The 15,201-nt window shown below is 33.8% G+C and overlaps 1 protein-coding gene across 4 annotated transcripts in view; it reads right to left on the bottom strand.

The window, feature by feature from the left end:
• The window catches only part of LOC120417046 (nephrin), a 392,997-nt gene that overhangs the window by 370,746 nt on the left and 7,050 nt on the right, over positions 1-15,201 (bottom strand). The gene's annotated exons all lie outside the window — the stretch shown is intronic.

Raw genomic sequence — 15,201 nt, forward strand, 5'->3', positions numbered from 1 at the left:
ATCTGAGTTTCATGAAATTCCAACGATATGATGGTCCCATGAAACTAGAAATTTAAAACATGAAATATCACTGAGCCAAACGATAACTAATAGTTGAAAAATTGTTTGATAAAAGTTTAGAAAAGGTGTTAAAAATTGTTTCTGCATGTTTAACATAAGATTATCCAAGTTGTTTTAAACATGTTCATGCTCTGTGAAATTCCGTGATTTTTTTTATTTGAATTATAATCACCTTGAACAATGCATTTTCACCAGCGGGAAAAATCCCTAAGTGTAGTCATATCCTAAAGCACAAAAGTAGCACTGTTTCTCCTCTAAAACATTTAAAAAATGAAACCAATCGGGTGGAGTTTGTCAAAATCGTGTTTTCGTAAACAAAAATTGATTGATTCATTCGTTTGAAAGCTATCTTCAACTTTGAAAACTGTTTTTCAACTTTTCAACTTTATCTTTCCTGCGAAAAATGCACTCATTCTTATGCCATGAAAACTTATTCACAAGAACCTTTTTGAAAATAGAAAAAAATAGCAACACAATGTTTTTTTTTCAAATTTGTCAATAATTATAATTTTTATTATAATAATAAATAAATTATTATTATTACATTTAACTATCGAAAAAATTGTCGAAGAAGGTACCACCAAACCCACACTAAGCTCAATTATAGGACTTTTGAGTTGAATATATTAGGAAGATATATTTTGCCAAGATAACTTTTCACCAAAAACAATCTATTCATTTTTACGAAGTGTTTAACTCAAAAAAGGGAAGGACAATTTCGACCAAATTGGACGGTTTATGATTTACCCATCAATTCCAACATGTTAAAGAGTATATTGAATGTCCTCAAAAACACGACTTTGCTTTTTCCCACTTTTTTTGTAATGCTCTCTTCCTAGGTTCTCACCGACCTCTCGCAATCAAATGTAGGGGAAACACACTGATTTTCAGTCTTTAAAGTTGAAAGATCTTGTTGGAACCACTTTTACAACAAAAAAACAACAATTGCCAATGTCTAAGTCTTAATTTTCTTTAATTTTTTTTTTAAAGGTCATATAAACATATGAAACACAATAGCTTATGAGACCTTTAAAAAAACTCTAGAACTGTATACAAAGAGTCTATTCTGATTGTTCCTTATGTAAACACAAATTGACGTTAGCAGGATCGACTGAATATTTTCACTTTGACATTGGCCCATTTACATTGTTTTGCTTGAAGTTGATTTTATTTGGTTTCATATATTTATAAGAATCCAAAAGTCAATTATTAACTCATCATGATCTCAAAATAGACGTGTGATCAGAAATAAACCTTCCTCCCCTAGCCCCTAGTGTCAACTCAAGGAAACTTTCTCTCTGCAGTATTGCTGTCACAATATCGTCGCTCTTCTCAATTCCCCAAGCTTGTTCAAATTCTGGACATTTGCTTGTGTTCTTGCTTACAGCTTAGACGAAATCCACCCAGTTTAAATATACATATCAAGAGCATTATCAGGATGGGTTGGGGGGTGGGAGGGTTTCGGAAAAAAGTGGGAATAAATTTAAATGGAAGCCAGCAAAACCACAACACGATCCAAAATAAGAAACTCCACCAAAAATACACACACACCGTTCAGTTTGAGCCAGGAATTGTGTTGGTTCATTTACTGAGAGAGACACGTTGCAGCCGGGAAAAGTGTGAATGAATTATTCAAAACCAAAGCTTTTACACTCTGTGGCGTGGCGACCACAGGTCGTGACCCCTCCCAATCCCCCCGGCAGCCTAAGCTGGATGGAAAATGGAAATTCGTGGGAAAGTTTCGCCTTTATTTTATATTTATTTTCCTACGGTTTCTATAATGAACCGTTCTTGACGGGGAGCGAAACGGTTTGCTAATAGTTGGCACTGGTGAGGGGGAGTGGGCTTTTGGGAATTTCTGGGATCTTTTTGGAAAGCTTCCTCGTGCAAAGCAGAGATTCGTGGAATCAAAACTACGATACAGATTTGAATATTATATATTTGAGATTTTGGTGTACCGTAAGTTAACCGTCATAGCCCAACAATATTTTTTCGATTTTTTTTATTTTTCCCATGTCAGGTTATTATGAGCTACTTTGGTTCTACGAAAAACTTCACTTCTATTATTTTATGATTTACTTGTTTTATTTTTTGTATTTAAATTTGCATTTATCTTGTTTAGTTTATGTTTGTTTTTGAGTATATTTGTCCTATTCTACCACCTCCTATCATTACACTTTGCCTTTCTAATTTCTCATGTTTTTAATGTCACTTTTTTCGCTTGTTTTTCACTTTTTGCTATAGAAAGGCACCATTACCATTTAAATTGTAAAAAAAAATGCGTAGAGGCATAGTCTTGTACATGAGATAAATTACTGCATACTTCTTTTTACTTAAAATATAGGAAAGTTGACACCTAACAAAATTACATGTTTAAAAACATTGGCAAAGTCACATAAACAAGTCAAACTTCCAACCCTAATATTTTCTAAAATTTGAGAATTTCTTCTTTCCAATGCTATTTAAAGATCAAAATTGGTTGAAATGGATTTTTGGCAAATTTTTAGAACGAAGCTCGTCTAGAGGTGGGGTGTGGTTGCAGAGGGTTAAAGGTTCAATTGTTGTTAAACCTATAATTTATACAATTTGATATGTTTGATAGTTTTTTTTTTTTTTCGTTAGGATTGTAACTTGTTTGTTTTTTAGAATCGTACTTATCATAATCTATACTGCCCATGTTCACATGAATGTCCCATATGCAAAAACAGCAAGCTGAGAAAAACGCAAGGCAAGTTTGTCCCATACATAAGGCTACGTGTTAAGTTTTCGCGAAAAAACTGGATTTTCTCCTGATTTCTAGAACAAAGTACTGGATGTTATAGACTCTTTTGAAAGAGCACAAGAATTTGAACCAAACTGCATCAATAACTCTTAATCGATGAAAATGCATATGGGACATTTATGCGATCAGGGGCAATATAGTTCTTTGAATTTGAATTTTGTGATCAATTTAGTATTCTCCAGTTGTAGACATTACATCTTATGAGCGATGGCACATTTTGGTCAGAAATCACTTGGCAGTGTTGCTATTTCTAAAAAAAAAAACATAATTTTGAATAAACGTCCAAAACAGCAAAAAATACTTTTGTCGGGTCGAAAAGTAATTTATATACAGTTTAAAATCAAGCACAGTTTCCAAGTAATAGCCACCATTATTATTTTTTTTTTTTTTTGAAAACGTGTTTTTTTCTTATTGAAATCATGACCAAGCTTGAGTATCTCTGACTATATATTTTTGGAAAAGATAAGAAAATTTCCTACAAATTAGCTTTAAAGACAGACCAACGGTTGCTGAGATACTGCCTCTGAAAGAAAAGCAAACAGCAAACAGATAACTCAGCAAATAAATGCGTCCGATTTTCAATATCAAAAAACAAAACTTTCGTTAAATTTTTCGTTCTTTCGAAAAAAATAATTATTATTTTCAAATCAATCCTGACAGACTCTAAAGGGACCATCCATAAACAACGTGGACACTTTTTTGGAAATCTCAACCCCCTCCTCCCCCCCCCCACCACCCAGTGAACAATTGTCCATACAAAAAAAAATCTTTTATTTGTGTAGAGCGTGCCCAATCGCAAACCCTGTCCCTCCCCTAAAGTGACCACGTGGTTTATGGGTGGCCCCAAAATACTTATTTTCCCCAATTTCAGTACTTTTTTAAATTTAAATTTGATTTTACATCTAAAAATATTAACTAAAAAAACTACTATATTCAACGCTTTTCAAAAATTAAGATTAAAAAAAAGTCGCAACACTGCTTGTGTCATTGCTCAAAAGATGCCTTTTTGTCATTTAAAACCAATCAAAAAAACTAACTTAATCCACCTATGTGGTTGATGCCTTCCTCACTCTTTATCAACAATTGGTGATTCGATGAGTTTGGAAACAAATTTCATCCAGTTTTTCTTAAAATCTGCAATAGAAAAGTACACAAATATCACTTAAGAGGTCAAAACTCGAGACAGGGTTGCCAGATCTTCAATATTTTGGACTCGTTGGAAAGGTTTTTCGATTACCTAACCAACGGTCGTTCGGAAGATGGATCCGGACACAGGTTAAATATATTTAGTGAGAGTCGACTTCAACAAAGTACATAAATATCAAATAAGTGAGCATAACTCGAGACAGTGTTGCCAGATGTTCAATGTTTTGAACTAGTTGGAAAGGTTTTTTTAATAACCTAACCAACTGTGAACATGATGGTATTTGAGTCGATTTCCGGTCACTTATCTAACATCCGGATAAAAACAAAAAGACATTTTTAAAAATAACTTTTGAACTACTTATCGAAACCTTATAAAATCAATAGTTACGTATGGGACCTTAAACCAAATCAAATGCAACTGGTTTGACCAAAATCGGTTCAGCCAGTGCTGAGAAAACTCAGTGAGCATTTTGGTCACATACAAACACACCCATACACACACAGACATTTGTTCAGTTTTCGATTCTGAGTCGATAGGTATGCATGAAGGTGGGTCTACGAGCTTTTTGTGAAAAGTTCATTTCTAGAGCAGGGTTTTAGCCTTGCCTCAGTGAGGATGGCAAAACGTAATTTTTAAACAAAATTGTTATTTTGCGAATTTTTTTTTTTTTTTTGAAAATTAGAATAAAAGAAATGGGTCAAAGTTATTCAAGGGTAGAAGCCCTAAGCAATAGAGGTGGGCAAAAAAGAGCGAGCCGCTCAAAGAGCCGGTTCACTGAAAAGAGCGAACGAACCGTAGCTCAGAAAAAAAGAACCGTAGTTCTTTTTAAACTTCGGTCTTTTGAAAGAACCGTTTCAAGATGGCATGATTTATGTTATAAATATAATTTATTGAATTTCAAAAAAAATAGTATAAAATTTGTTCTTGAGAATTGAAAATGCAATTTCAAATATTTCAATGCTAATAAACATTTTTCTCAAAAGTATATGATTGTCTAAACAAAATGAAAAAAAAATCATTGTGCAATTGATTGTACACTAAAGTATTACCAGAATACAAATTTGAGCATTTCAAATTGCATAATTTGTAAAATATTACCAAAAATCTACTGAATAGTTTAGATATTTTTGAAAAAAAAAATAAACCCTTTTGTCTGATTAAATATAAGCGTTTATAGACTTTATCGGTTAAATCAGAATGTAGAAAAGAGTTCACAGAATATTTTCTTCAAATAAAACATCAGCATTAGTTCAATTCTTGCAGAAATAAACGCAATTAAAAACAATTTTTCCAGCATCCTAGATTTAAGTTTGGATGCCTTTTAATAACTCGAATGTTTAGGTTCGAGTAGAAATCTTGACAAAGAGACCATCAAGACCTATGGTTTCCAAGGGCATCTTCTTGTTTTCAGTTTTAATTTGTTTTATCAAATAATTTATAAAAGTCCAATGTGAAATAACTTATAAAATCACACGATTCATAAAAAAAATCCTTTTTATCCAAAATTTGAAAAAGAGCGAAAGAGCCGTTCAAAAGAGCGGTTCTTTTTGATGAGCGAACGAAAATGAGCGGCTCCTAAAAAAGAGCGGTTTTGCCCACCTCTACTAAGCAATAACTACAACTTTGCCCAAGACACCAAATTGATCAGAAAATCCACTCTCAAGATACGTTTTTTTTAATATTTTAAAAGCCTTTTTGTAAGGACAGCTGCCAAAATTGTATGGAGACTTGTATGAACGAACTAATAACGCAAAATGTCTTCTTTGTTCATAGAAAAGATATACTAATTTCATTCGAATAAAAAATAAAATAAAATTTGTAAAACATTGCTCTTTCTTGGAAGAACTGCTCAGAGAGAATATTGTTCTTCAAAGGAGAATATTCTTCAGAAAAATAAACTGGGAATTACGAAGAAAATGTCATAACGTTTGCTTTATTTTCCAACTTCCAGTTGCATTCTAGGGAAAGCTCGTTGCATGCTGAAACATTTGCAGTAATTGCTTGATCTTGTTTGTGATTCTGGTTAACAAATCAAATTATGAACTTTGATGAAGTCTATAATTAAAAAGTTATCCCGGGCAGACGGTAATAACAAAATTCATGCCATTTCAATAACAAATACTGTTAAAATAACAAAAAGTGTTATGGAATCTTCCTGAAAAATCCATTTTTGCATAAGGGTTTAATAACAGTTTATGTTATCATAACAAAACTTGTTATTGGTCTGAAATTGGTTGAAAGCCAAAACAACTTGAGAATAACATTTTTTGTTATGGAAGAAAAACACCAACTGTTATTGGGATGATCGGATTAGTTGTTAAAATAACAAAAAATAATAACAAAAATTTGTTCGAAGAATAACTGAAAATGTTATTATTCTGTTATTACAGTAACAATCCAATAACAAAAAAATCATATCGGCGAATAACAAAACTTGTTATTAATAACATGACATGTTATTGGCCTAGTATTTTCAAACATCAAACAATGTTATTCCCAAGTTATTTCCGTCTGCTCGGGTACAGAGAAAATAAATACCGAAACCTTAATGATGATGCCATGGAAATTTCTGCATTCAAAGTTGGAATTTTCCAAAAATTGAGACGGAACCATTCCACCGTATTTCATAACATTGCGTAAACGCTTTCGGTACGCCTGGCCAACTAGAATTTAATATAGCAGTTCCGGGAACACCTTGCAAAATGTTGCACCAACTTTTCCAACAGTTGCAACCGGGGGGGAGATGATGAGGCAACCTAGTTTGGAGGTTAGTTTGGTTGCATCGCAAAGCGAGAGTTGGTCAGCCCGGCTGAACGCAATCGCTGCTTTCCGCACGATTAACTCGCTCGGTTGAATGTTAGTTTTTTTCTATCAGCTTTTCAAACAGTTAATCCACGGAACGCAGAACTGGACTGATGATGGGAATTTGAAGAGTAGCTAGGTACATTTTTTTAACGGGCCTTACTCAAAAGTGTTATGTTAAATTTAGGTATTAATTTTTAGTCCTAAAAAGATTTAACCAACATTAACCAAATTTATTTACAAATTAACTAAAACTGGATGAATACCAAAATTTTATGAAGGTCGTTAAAGTTTCAAACATTCCATAACACCACAGATTAACTTCAAACTGCAACTCTTCGCTCAACTCCGAAACCAAATTTAATTCAATTAGCCCAACCTGATTTCATCTAATTAGCCGGGTCAGCCAACTTAAGCAGAGCTCGAGCGCCCTTCTCCTGAACTGCACTCCCGGACCCGGAGTTTAAGGTAAAGTTCTCGCATCATGATGGAATCTGGACCACCCTGTGGTTAGAGAGGTGGTGGATGAGAAGCGTACATTCCGTCCACATACCGTGCGTGGCCGCGGAGGCGGAACATTCCGGACGGGGTTAAGTGGCCACCGCAAGTGCCCGGGCGGTCAAACCTCAACCCCAAAGTGTATGAACATTTTACACACACACACACACACATTCCATTTCAACTCAAACCCACGGGGAAAACTCCGACTGATAATTTCATCCCCATGGATTAGCAGCAAATAACGTCCCGCGGGAGGAGAATTCAAACAAAGCTTCGAAAAGTGAGTTCGTGGATGGTGAAATAGTGGGACTAGGGAGAAATTGTGGCTAGATTTGGTTCAAACATGAATCCTGTTTGATTTTTAAATAGTTAGCAGAATTGAGTTTGAAACCCAAAAAAGGATTATTTATAAATATTCAGTTGATGGAACTATTTTCACAAAAACACATTAAGAAACATTTGCGAATTTTGCCAGATTTGTGGTACGAAAATGTGATTATTTTTTCGTCTGATAATGTGTAAATTTACCTTTGGCAAACGCAAGAAAAAAATTATTTCCAAAATAATATCAAACTTGCGATAGACATATACAGCTTACTAAGTCCGCACCTCAACTTGCACGGCCGTCACGACACTGTGAAAATGATATTTTGACACATTGGCTCAATTCTGGAGACAGATTCAGATTCTGAGCAAAATGATTCCACGTTAAAGCAGCCTGATCCACAAAAACCACATTTAAAAATAAACAATTCTCCGGAATTGCTGAACAAATTTTAGCTCATTACATTTCAAAAGAAAAGTGATTAATTTGGCTTAGAGCGTCCAATTTCCCGGGGTTACAAAATTCCCGAGAAACGGGAAATTTTCAACAAATTTCCCATGAATTCCCGGGAAATTTAAAATTATTCTGATCCAGTTTCTGATAAATATTTTGCAATAAAATTGTATAGAACAGCAATTTTAATGGTCAAATGAGTGTGGGAATCAATTAATTGCTTGACTACTTGTAAAAAATCATGCAACTTTGAGAAAATATACAAATTTTCTATTTAGTTTTTAATAATTTTCATTGTGTAAAAGTGGTTGAAATCAAACGATATTTTTTTCATATTTAACCTTCATAAATGTATAACTTCAAACTGTAATTTCTCTGTCTGGGGGGTGAGATTGAATCATACCCAAGATTACCCCTGATGACGGTACTTCTAAACAAATTCTTCTGGCACAACCCTTTTTGAAAGAATTATGTATATCAATTCAATTTTCATTTAAATTTTAAAAAATCTAAATTTTAATCATGGCCGGAAGAGGTAAATATCTTATTTTCAAATGATATAACATAAAACATTGAGGCCAAAAAGGTAACAAAATGTTCACTTCCGCTTGTGTTTCGGGAATTCCCGGGAAATTCACAAATTTCCCGGGAAACGGGAAATATTTTTTCCGGGAAATCCCGGGATTTTTTTTCCTAGGACGGGAAATTGGACGCCCTAGTTTGACTTTTAGTGAAAAATACCAATATTTTTCTAATCTTTAAGTTTTACGTAACACATCCGAAAATGGTAAATATCCATAAACAAGATTCTGAGATATGCTTAAAAAAAGTTATCGGGATTCAGTACATTAATTGAACATACAATTTTTGCTAGAATCGATAAAAATGCAATTTTTGAACCACCCTATCTAGGATAGGACCACCCTATTTGCCAAACAAAAAAAACGCGTCTATATATTTTGGCCAAGAAACTCCCATGCCAATTTCAGACAAATCAGAGCCTTTTTGATCTAGATCCTGGTGGTTTGACATGGAATCGCTGCGTAGATGGTCAATTTTCAAATTTCGTTAGGGTGGTCCCATGCACTTTTCGCTTGAAAATTATACATTTTCAAATTAAAAAAAAAACCACGATGTAACCTGGCACTTTAAATTTGGCCTGCACTTTTAATAAAAATTTTAGTTTAAAATTGTTTTTTAACATCAAAATGACTGCTACTTTTGATCCTCAAGTCCTAAATTAACTTTTCAAAAACAAAATTGTATGTTTTTAAGAGGCCAAAAAGTACTCAGATTACCACTTCTCTCTAAAACATAATCCTGAATTGCTACGTTAAAAACTGTTTTTTTTTTAAGGATTGCATTGTTGCTATTGACAAAATGAGTCGTAGAAAGTTGCTTGGAATGGCATGCTCAACAACTTTCTAGAAAAGTAAAAAAAAAATCCAAAAATATTCTAGTGAAATTAGATTTTATAAAACAACCTAATCGTGAAACACCCTAATTTTCAAACAAAAGTGGCTCCCCAAACTCTTTCAAAGCCACCAAAGCGCCAAAACTTCACCTATTTTTGGAAAATCTATTTTCCACTTAGTTTTGTGATCTGGACCTCTAAAACACAATAATTCAACTGCGGGTAAAAGGCCAGTGTGTAAAATAAATTTTGCATTATTTCATGAAATTCAATGTAATATTACAGCCTGAAATATGAAGGCCATAAATAGCATTGCTAGTTAAGGCGTCAGTTTTTCAAACGTTTATCATTTCATTTTAGTAAGGGAGCAATTCTCTGAGATTTCGGTCATTCGTTTTTTTTGTATTTTTTAATCCGGCTGAAACTTTTTTGGTGCCTTCGGTATGCCCAAAGAAGCCATTTTGCATCATTAGTTCGTTCATATAATTTTCCATACAAATTTGGCAGCTGTCCATACAAAAATGATATGTGAAAATTCAAAAATCTGTATCTTTTGAAGGAATTTTTTGATCGATTTGGTGTCTTCGGCAAAGTTGTAGGTATGGATATGGACTACACTGAAAAAAAATGATACACGGTAAAAAAAATTTTGGTGATTTTTAATTTAACTTTTTGTCACTAAAACTTGATTTGCAAAAAAACACTATTTTTAATTTTTTTTATTTTTTGATATGTTTTAGAGGACATAAAATGCCAACTTTTCAGAAATTTCCAGAATGGGCAAAAAATCTTTGACCGAGCTATGATTTTTTGAACAGAGAATTTTCTCAGCTTTTCGAATATATTTTTTTCAAAGGTGGGCAAACATGGGCACTAATTTTAAAAAATGAAAAACTGCGACTATTTTCAAAAAAGTTACCTAAAAATGGTTATAACTTGAAAACGGTGCACTTTATCAAAAATTCACTAAAGTAATTTTTGATTGCAAATTCAATTTTACATCGAAAAATGAAGTTGAAAAAATTTTGCGACCAGTATTTCGATTTTTTGAAAAAATCAGTATTGATTCAAAAAATCATAACTCGGTCAAAGATTTTTTGCCCATTCTGGAAATTTCTGAAAAGTTGGCATTTGATGTAAAAAAAAATCAAAAATAGTGTTTTTTCGCAAATCAAGTTTTAGTGACAAAAAGTTAAATTAAAAATCACCAAAATTTGTTTTACCGTGTATCATTTTTTTTTCAGTGTAGTCCATATCCATACCTACAACTTTGCCGAAGACACCAAATCGATCAAAAAATTCCTTCAAAAGATACAGATTTTTGAATTTTCACATATCATTTTTGTATGGACAGCTGCCAAATTTGTATGGAAAATTATATGAACGAACTAATGATGCAAAATGGCTTCTTTGGGCATACCCAAGGCACCAAAAAAGTTTCAGCCGGATTAAAAAATACAAAAATTAAAATTAAAGAAAAAAGACCGATTCCGTAGAGAACTGCTCAAGGGTATAAATGGACAAAAATATATTTTTATTCAATTTTCTATTGTGAAATGACTCAGGAACTCGATTTTTGGATCATAGCCAAATTTTAAACCAGAAAAATTCACCTAAAGAAAAAGCCTCTATTTTTTATGTCAAACTGCCTTACCCAGAGCGTTCTCAGTCTCAGATGGTAGTCCCAGGCAGGGTTGCCAGACAAATCTTGGAATAACTGATTTTTCAAGTGTCTTCAAAAATAAAGATTAATCATTATCAGTACCAGATTTTGACAGATTTTTCATTTTCTGCCAATCTTGAACAAACATTTCATTAAAATGATAAAATCGTTCATTTTAATGAAAAGAGGAAAAAATAGGTAAATATATAAATGAATGAAAATGTAAATTCAACCTTTTTCAGACCGAAAAATCAATAAAACCATTTAAAATCTACAATTGTTTGCATTATGTCATATCCTTCATCCCCTTCCCTAATAATAATTGAAGGATGTTCGTATGCCAATTTTTTCCAAATTTTTTATCGGTACTTGGCCATATTTTTTTCAATTTTAATCTGGCAACCCTGCATACTGCCAAAATCACGTTAGGCTAGTACAATTTTTATTTAAAGTTGTAGTCCCCCCCACCTTCAAAAATTGCCCGAAAAATCAAGGGTCAAAAGAATATTTTTTCAAAAAAACTTCTAAATTTAAATGGAAATTTAAGTGCAATTAGCTAAAATCAAGTTAAAATGCATTCCCCTGCGTTTAGAATCATTTTAAGCATGTTTGAGTTGATTTAAAAATCTTCTAAATTATTGAAATTTTTCGATGTTTATTACCGCAAAAAGATTTTTCGCTATAATTTTTGTTTTCGTCAAATCTCACATTTTTTGAAAACTAAAGATTGAAAAACAACTGAAGTAGTGTAAAATGCATTTTGAAACACTTTTTCCATTCAAATGTTGAAGCCATGGCATGTTATTTCATTATTTATATTTTTTTAGCGTAAAAAAAAAGCTTTTCCAACGATGATTGTAAAGTTGGAAAGCTTCCTTTTTTTGCTTTTAAAGTAAATTAATTCACAAAAAACAACGCTTATTCATTATTTCGTCTATTTTGTTCATTTCTTTCAATATTATTCATTAATCAGAAAAAAACAAAAGCATACAAAAATAGTGCCACTTTACTCCATAAACAAAGATATTTGTGTTTTGTAAACATACACAGCTAAAAAAGTAGTAATCCAGCTGCGTGTAAAAGGCCTGGGTGTAAAATAAATATTGCATTATTTTATGAAATTCTGTGTAATATTACACCCTGAAATATGTAGCCCATCAGTATGGGAAACCTACTTAACCGAAATGTCAAGCTCATATATGCGTTTATCCTTACAGCTTTTCATCGGTCTGATGGCCGAGTGGGCTAAGGCGCCAGTCCTTACTGTTGGTGCTGGGTTTGAATCCCGTCGGTTGCAACTTTTTTTGTGTTTGCAAAAATTGTACATGCAGTGTGTAATATTAAGTGTTTATTTTGACGAAGGTGATGTGCATGCTTTTGCATGCGATTTTACCATCGGATTTTTTGCTGTGTAGTCATAAAGACCAACGGTAGATGTAAAAACAATAATTCGTTAGCGTCAAATTTTTAAAAAATGACCTAAGTTGCTTCTTTTCTCTTCCACAGTTCGTTGTGTGATCAATATGTTTCATGATTTGTAAATTTTTTGCTAACGATTTATTTCAAGAAAATCTACCACGGATCTACCGAAATCAGTTAAACAGTTTAACAGTTTTTAGATAAATCACTTTCAGGAAAAAGGAAATCAATAAAATAAAAAATGTTAAGGGTGCACAGCAGCCAAGGAAGTTGTTGTCTTCTTATTCCAAATTTGTCAAACTTACGGACCTAATCCTGCAAGATTCTGATTGTAAAAATAGTCAAACTTTGTTGTAAATATCTTTGAAGACAGTAATTTAGGGGATGAATAAAAATCATATCGATAGTTTCACTAGTTTTAATGATTATAAAATGTCTGTAACAGAAATCTGGGTGCAAAAGCTATGGTTGATGTGTACCGTTAAGCGTAAATAAAATTAAGTTTCAATAGAAATTGAATGATAATTATGAAATAAAATAAATCTAAAAAATATTCAATGGCTAACGATAGGAGTCAGATTCGAAGACAAATCCATGAAATAATAAAAATAATATTTCAATTTTATTTGTGATTTTTTTAAATCGATAAACTTATTAACTAAATTGTAACATAATCCAAAAAATACTTAAATTATTTTTAAAATTATTATCACGCAAAAAGCTTCAAATCCACTTCCGTAAAGTTAGCCCACAGTTTTGAGGGCATCCACAGTAAAGTGGCCAGCCAGCCAGCAAACCTCAGCGCGAGCGACAGCAAGACGCCAACCCCCGGCAGCAATTCCGCCGGAAAACCCCACTCAAACCCGACCAGCGAGGAGGACGACTTATGCATACAATTTGGGGCGTGCTTTACATGCAACCTACATGAAGGCGTTTCTTTGCTCGCGGTTTTATCGAGAAAACGGAAAAAGAATGGTTTAATCAAGTTTATGAGATTATTTCTGGAAAATTTTAACAACGTTTCCTCAAAATGTTTGTCCAAAATTCAGCTGATGGAAAAGTCACTGAAAAGTTTTCCAATCTAACTCATTGAAGCCACCGAAAGCACGGCAGTTAAAACTAACAAACCCGCACATTAGTCACGAAAAGCTCAACCACTGACTATGTAAAGTTACAATTGCATACATTTAGGGGAGGCGGGGGGGGGGAGGGTATTCACACACCATGCACATTCAATTTGGCTAAACTTTGGCGCCATGCTCGAACGAGCCCGAGGTTTGTTTTTGTGAGTTCGGTGTGGCGGTTGTCTGTTACGAAAACTATTGTTGCAGCTGACGTGCAAATATTGCAGTTTTGTAACTCCCACACTAACAATGTTTGGCAGGAAGCTTTCCGGCGAAAGACAAACAACGGCCAGGAATATATTTTGGTGGGAAATGTTTACAAAATTGTGGTATTTTGGGGGAAAATATTACCTTTAAATTAAAAAAAAAAACAAAAATACATAAATGCTGAACTTTTTTAAAAGGATAAGGGAAATTCTCCAATCCTCTGATTTCAGGTTTTCCACAATAAAAATCGAATTCTAGTCTTATTTAACTCATCAAAATGCTTGATGAAGACGATATAACCCAAAATTAGCCTAACCATCAATCCATCAGCAATTCAGCCAGTTTAAGCACAACCACAAACTGCAAACTTCATCATAATCCCAGCGCACCAAATTGGAAAATTTAACGACCACCACCCCACCAGACTCTGTCTGGTTGTCGTAGTTGACCCACATCTGACCCCATTTTCATTTTTTGTCCCTTTTCCCTGTCGTCCAAATTAAAGTCCCCCCCCTTAACTCTCCACTGGAGAGTCTCCAGCAGTAGAACTAATTTAAACACAAACATTATTCTTCTGGCCTCCTCTCTCTCTCTCTGCATCCTTGTGTTGCTTCCAAGTTTATCTTTATCGTCCTTGTTGTAACTCCTCTCTGCAGTAGAGGAAACTGGACAGGGGACACTTTGGCAAAAGGACACTCTCTTCACCGGGACTAGTAGTGGCTCTGTCTCTCTCATTAGCTAATTTGACCACATTTTGTCCCGGGAGGGTAGGGCGCAAAAAAAGCACAGCTACGTCGAATACATTAAAATTTCAAGAACACTAGTCTAAGCACGTAGACACGGGGTGTTTGATGGTGGAGTTTTTTTTATATTTATTTTTAATTGCTTTTGATTAATCTGTCTTTTATTTATATCGATATAATAAAGTTGAACAAAAATTTTGTGGTTTGATGCCAAAGCTTGAAAGTGTAAAATGTACATTACAGGAACACGCTCACTTGCACACACACACCCACTCTAACCGACAACCAAAAATGACCAGAAGAACTCTCCAAAAGTTAGCCTTGTCCGGAAGCCGGGGTTGGGTTCCGATTCTCGTGGAGCTTGGAGCAACATGCGAAGGCACGTCCGGTTGGTTTGGAAGATGGGGTGATGGGATACAACCCATAGTTGGGGTTGTAATTTTAACTTTAATACTGGGAAGAGGTACGATGTGATGATCCAGTTTTGTGATACTGTTACATGTACCTTTTTTGGATTATTTTACTAATATCAAGCATCAACGAGAAACTGACCAGTTTGTA

Source organism: Culex pipiens, chromosome 3, assembly GCF_016801865.2.
Source record: "Culex pipiens pallens isolate TS chromosome 3, TS_CPP_V2, whole genome shotgun sequence".
NCBI lineage: Eukaryota > Metazoa > Arthropoda > Insecta > Diptera > Culicidae > Culex > Culex pipiens.